At 41.2% G+C, this 6,029-nt stretch overlaps 1 non-coding gene across 1 annotated transcript; it reads right to left on the bottom strand.

Annotated features, from left to right (window-relative positions):
• Positions 1-529: 529 nt before the first annotated feature.
• Positions 530-637, bottom strand: LOC148574174 (small nucleolar RNA R71). Its single transcript, XR_015906387.1, has one exon. It is a non-coding gene; the product is annotated as a small nucleolar RNA R71 (small nucleolar RNA).
• Between the last annotated feature and the right edge of the window lie 5,392 nt (positions 638-6,029).

Genomic DNA, 6,029 nt, shown 5'->3' with positions numbered 1-6,029 from the left:
CAGGGATAAGAACATTCTTGTTGAAGTAGATCCTGAACCTGAAAGGACTCTAAAGAGGAAGCTAAGGGAAGCTAAAGTACAACTCTCTGGAGAGGACCTAACTGAAATTTTCGAAAAAGAAGGAGACATGGCCGAACCCAACAACAATGGTGGAGATGCAAGGAAGATGCTTGGTGACTTTATTGCACCCTCTTCTAACTTCTATGGAAGAAGCATCTCAATTCCTGTAATTGGAGCAAACAACTTTGAGCTTAAGCCTCAATTAGTTTCTCTAATGCAGCAGAATTGCAAGTTTCATAGACTTCCAATGGAAGATCCTCATTAGTTTTTGGCTGAATTCTTGCAAATCTGTGACACTGTCAAGACCAATGAAGTTGATCCCGAGGTCTACAGGCTTATGCTTTTCCTTTTTGCTGTGAGAGGAAAAGCTAGAACATGGTTAGATTCACAACCTAAGGATAGCCTGAACTCTTGGGATAAGCTAGTCAGTGCTTTCCTGGCGAAATTCTTTCCACCTCAAAAGATGAGCAAGCTTAGAGTGGAAATCCAAACCTTCAGACAGAAGGAAGGAGAATCCCTCTATGAAGCTTGGGAAAGATACAAGCAACTGATCAAAAGATATCCTACTGACATGCTTCCAAAATGGAGCATCATAAGTATATTCTATGATGGTCTGTCTGAGTTGTCAAAAATGTCATTGGACCATTCTGCAGGAGGATCTTTTCATGTGAAAACCCCTACAGAAGCTCAAAAACTCATTGAAATAGTTGCAAATAACCAGTTCATGTACACCTCTGAGAGGAATTCTGTGAACAATGGGACGCCTCAGAAGAAGGGAGTTCTTGAAATTGATACTCTGAATGCCATATTGGCTCAGAATAAAATATTGACTCAGCAAGTCAATATGATTTCTCAGAGTCTGAATGGATTGCAAGCTGCATCCAACAGTACTAAAGAAGCATCTTCTGAAGAAGAAGCTTATGATCTTGAGAACCCTGCAATAGCAGAGGTGAATTACATGGGAGAACCCTATGGAAACACCTATAATCCTTCATGGAGAAATCATCCAAATTTCTCATGGAAGGACCAACAGAAGCCCCAACAAGGCTTCAATAATAATGGTGGAAGAAATAGGTTTAGCAATAGCAAGCTTTTTCCATCATCTTCTCAGCAACAGACAGAGAATTTTGAACAGAGCCATTCTGGCCTGGCAACCATAGTCTCGGATCTATCCAAGACCACACTAAGTTTCATGAATGAGGCACGGTCCTCCATTAGAAAATTGGAGGCACAGGTGGGTCAGCTGAGTAAGAAGATTACTGAAACTCCTCCCAGTACTCTCCCAAGCAATACAGAAAAAAATCCTAAGAGAGAGTGCAAGGCCATAACCATGATCAACATGGCCGAATCTGGAGAGAGTGAGGAGGACGTGAGTCCTAGTGAGAAAAGCCTCATAGGACGTCCTCTGGACAGAAAAGAGTTTCCCTTTGAGAAACCAAAGGAATCTGAGGCTCATACAGAGACCATAGAGATTCCATTGAACTTTCTTCTGCCATTCATGAGCTCTGATGAATATTCTTCCTCTGAAGAGGATGAAGACATCATTGAAGAGCAGGTTGCTAAATATCTAGGAGCCATCATGAAGTTGAATGCCAGTTTATTTGGTAATGAGACTTGGGAGGATGAACCCCCCTTGTTCACCAATGAACTGAGTGCACTAATGAGGCAGACATTGCCTCAGAAGAAACTGGATCTCGAAAAATTCTTCATACCTTGTACCATAGGCACCATGACCTTTGAGAAGGCTCTATGTGACCTGGGGTTAGGTATAAACCTCATGCCCCTCTCTGTAATGGAGAAACTGAGAATCTTTGAGGTACAAGCTGCAAGAATCTCATTAGAGATGGTGGACAAGTCAATGAAACAGGCTTATAGACTAATAGAGGACGTGCTAGTAAAGGTTGAAGGCCTTTACATCCCTGCTGATTTCATAATCATAGACACTGGGAAGGATGAGGATGAATCCATCATCCTTGGCAGATCCTTCCTAGCCACAGCAAAAGCTATGATTGATGTTGACAGAGGAGAATTGGTCCTTCAGTTGAACGAGGACCACCTTGGATTTAAGACTCAAGGGTCTCCTTCTGTAACCATGGAGAGGAAGCATGAAAAGCTTCTCTCAATACAGAGTCAAACAAAACCCCCCACATTCAAACTCTAAGTTTGGTGTTGGGAGGCCACAACCAAACTCTAAGTTTGGTGTTGAGAGGCCCCAACATTGCTCTGATTATCTGTGAGGCTCCATGAGAGCTCACTGTCAAGCTATTGACATTAAAGAAGCGCTTATTGGGAGGCAACCCAACGTTATTTAAGTATATCTATTTATTTTCCATTGCTATTTTATGTTTTCTTTAGGTTGATGATCATGGGAAGTCACAAAAACAACTGAAAAATCAAAAACAGAATGAAAAATAACATGAAAAATAGCTCACCCTGGAGGAAGAGCTTACTGGCGTTTAAACGCCAGTAAGAGTAGCAGAATGGGTGTTAAACGCCCAGTCTGGCACCATTCTGGGCGTTTAACGCCAGAAACAGGCACCAGACTGGCGTTTAACGCCAGAACAGAGCATGGAATTGGCGTTTAACGCCAAGAATGGGAGAAAAACTGGCGTTAAATGCCAGAAACAAGCAGCAAGCTGGCGTTTAATGCCAGACATGCATTCTAAGAGCGTTTTGCACGCCTAAATGGAGTAGGGATGCTAAGTCCTTGACCCCTCAGGATCTGTGGACCCTACAGGATCCCCACCTACCCCACCTCATCTTCTCTCCTCTTCACACCTTTTCATAACACTCTTTCCCAAATACCCTTCACCAATAACCTCCATATCTCTTCCCCAAATACCCTTCACCACTCACATCCATCCACTCTTCCCCAAAAACCCCACTACCTCCAAATTCAAATTTTTTTCCCTCCCAAACCCAACCCTAATGGCCAAAACCTACCTTTCCCCCACCCCTATATAAACTCCTCAACACTACTCCATCTTCACACATTACAACCACTACTTCTCCCCCTTGGCCGAATACACCTTCTCCCTCCATCTCCTCCATTTTCTTATTCTTCTACAACTTTCTTTCTTCTTTTGCTCGAGGACGAGCAAACCTTTTAAGTTTGGTGTGGTAAAAGCATTGCTTTTTGTTTTTCCATAACCATTAATGGCACCTAAGGCCAGAGAAACCTCAAGAAAGAGGAAAGGGAAGGCAATTGCTTCCACCTCTGAGTCATGGGAGATGGAGAGATTCATCTCAAAGGTCCATCAAGACTACTTCTATGAAGTTGTGGCCAAGAAAAAGGTGATCCCTGAGGTCCCTTTTAAGCTAAAAAAGAGCGAGTATCTGGAGATCCGACAAGAGATTAGAAGAAGAGAGTGTGAAGTTCTCTCTAATCCTATTCAACAAGTCAAAATCTTAATGGTTCAAGAGTTCTATGCAAATGCATGGATCACTAGGAACCATGATCAAAGTATGAACCCAAACCCAAAGAATTGGCTCACAATGGTTCGGGGGAAATAATTAGATTTCAGTCCGAAAAATGTAAGGTTGGCGTTCAACTTGCCAATGATGCAAGAAAACGCACGCCCCTACACTGGAAGGGTCAACTTTGATCAAAGGTTGGACCAAGTCCTCATGGACATATGTGTGGAAGGAGCTCAATGGAAAGTTGACTCAAGAGGCAAGCCGGTTCAATTGAGAAGACCGGACCTTAAGCCTGTAGCTAGAGGATGGTTGGAGTTCATCCAACGCTCAATTATTTCTACTAGCAACCGGTCTGAAGTTACTGTAGACCGGGCCATCATGATCCATAGTATCATGATTGGGGAGGAAGTGGAAGTTCATGAGATTATACCTCAAGAACTCTACAAGGTGGCTGACAAGTCCTCCACTTTGGCAAGGTTAGCCTTTCCTCACCTCATTTGCCACCTCTGCAATTCGGCTGGAATTGACATAGAGGGAGACATCTTCATTGATGAGGACAAGCCCATCACTAAGAAAATGATGGAGCAAACAAGAGAGCCCACTCATGGACCTCAACAAGAGCATGAGGAAATTCCTCATCATAAAATCTCTGAGTTGCCTCAAGGGATGCACTTTCCTCCACAAAACTATTGGGAGTAAATCAACACCTCCCTAGGAGAATTAAGTTCCAACATGGGACAACTAAGGATGGAATACCAAGAGCACTCCATCATTCTCCATGAGATTAGAGAAGATCAAAGAGCTATGAGGGAGGAGCAACAAAGGCAAGGAAGAGACATAGAGGAGCTCAAGAACACCATTGGTTCTTCAAGAGGAAGAAGATGCTACCCTCACTAAGGTGGACCCGTCCCTTAATCTCCTTGTTCTTAATTTTTCTGTTTTTCGGTTTTTGAGCCTTATGTTTTATTTATGTTCGTGTCTTTACTACATGATCACTAGTATCTAGTAACTATGCCTTAAAGCTATGAATGTCCTATGAATCCATCACCTTTCTTAAATGAAAAATGTTCTAAAAACAAAAGAACAAGAAGTACATGGATTTCGAATTCATCCTTGAGATTAGTTTAATTATCTTGATGTGGTGGCAATACTTTTTGTTTTCTGAATGAATGCTTGAACAGTGCATATTTTTGAATTTGTTGTTTATGAATGTTAAAATTGTTGGCTCTTGAAAGAATGATGAAAAAGAGAAATGTTATTGATAATCTGAAAAATCATAAAATTGATTCTTGAAGCAAGAAAAAGCAGTGAAGAACAAAGCTTGCAGAAAAAAAAAGAAAGAAAATGAAAAAACAAGCAGAAAAAGCCAAAAGCTCTTTAAACCAAAAGGCAAGAGCAAAACGCCAATAACCCTTTAAACTAAAAGGCAAGGGTAAAAAGGATCCAAGGCTTTGAGCATCAGTGGATAGGAGGGCCCAAAGAAATAAAATCCTGGCCTAAGCGGCTAAACCAAGCTGTCCCTAACCATGTGCATGTGGCGTGAAGGTGTCAAGTAAAAGCTTGAGACTGAGCTGTTAAAGTCGTGATCCAAAGCAAAAAGAGTGTTCTTAAGAACCCTGGACACCTCTAATTGGGGACTCTAGCAAAGCTGAGTCACAATCTGAAAAGGTTCACCCATTTATGTGTCTGTGGCATTTATGTATCTGGTGGTAATACTGGAAAACAAAGTGCTTAGAGCCACGGCCAAGACTCATAAAGTAGCTGTGTTCAAGAATCAACATACTGAACTAGGAGAATCAATAACACTATCTAAAATTCTGAGTTCCTATAGATGCCAATCATTTTGAACTTCAAAGGATAAAGTGAGATGCCAAAACTGTTCAGAGGCAAAAAGCTACTAGTCCCACTCATCTGATTGGAGCTAAGTTTCATTGACATTTTGGAATTTAATAGTATATTCTCTTCTTTTTATCCTATTTGATTTCAGTTACTTGGGGACAAGCAACAATTTAAGTTTGGTGTTGTGATGAGCGGATAATTTATACGCTTTTTGGCATTGTTTTTAGTATGTTTTTAGTATGATTTAGGTAGTTTTTAGTATATTTTTATTAGTTTTTAAATAAAAATCACATTTCTGGACTTTACTATGAGTCTGTGTGTTTTTCTGTGATTTCAGGTATTTTCTGGCTGAAATTGAGGGACTTGAGCAAAAATCTGATTCAAAGGCTGAAGAAGGACTGCAGATGTTGTTGGATTCTGACCTCCTTGCACTCGAAATGCATTTTATGGAGCTACAAAAATCCAAATGGCGCACTCTCAATTGCTTTGGAAAGTAGACATTTAGGGCTTTCCAGCAATATATAATAGTCCATACTTTACTCAAGTTTTGATGACGCAAACTGGCGTTTCAAACGCCAACTTCTTGCCCTATTCTGGAGTTAAACGCCAGAAACAGGTTACAATTCAGAGTTAAACGCCAGAAACAGGCTACAACCTGGCGTTTAACTCCAAAAGAAGCCTTTACACATGAAAGCTTCAATGCTCAACCTAAG

This window comes from Arachis ipaensis, chromosome B2 (genome assembly GCF_059453495.1).
Source record: "Arachis ipaensis isolate K30076 ecotype BB chromosome B2, ASM5945349v1, whole genome shotgun sequence".
Classification (NCBI taxonomy): domain Eukaryota; kingdom Viridiplantae; phylum Streptophyta; class Magnoliopsida; order Fabales; family Fabaceae; genus Arachis; species Arachis ipaensis.
This window is presented reverse-complemented; position numbering and strand designations above follow the sequence as displayed.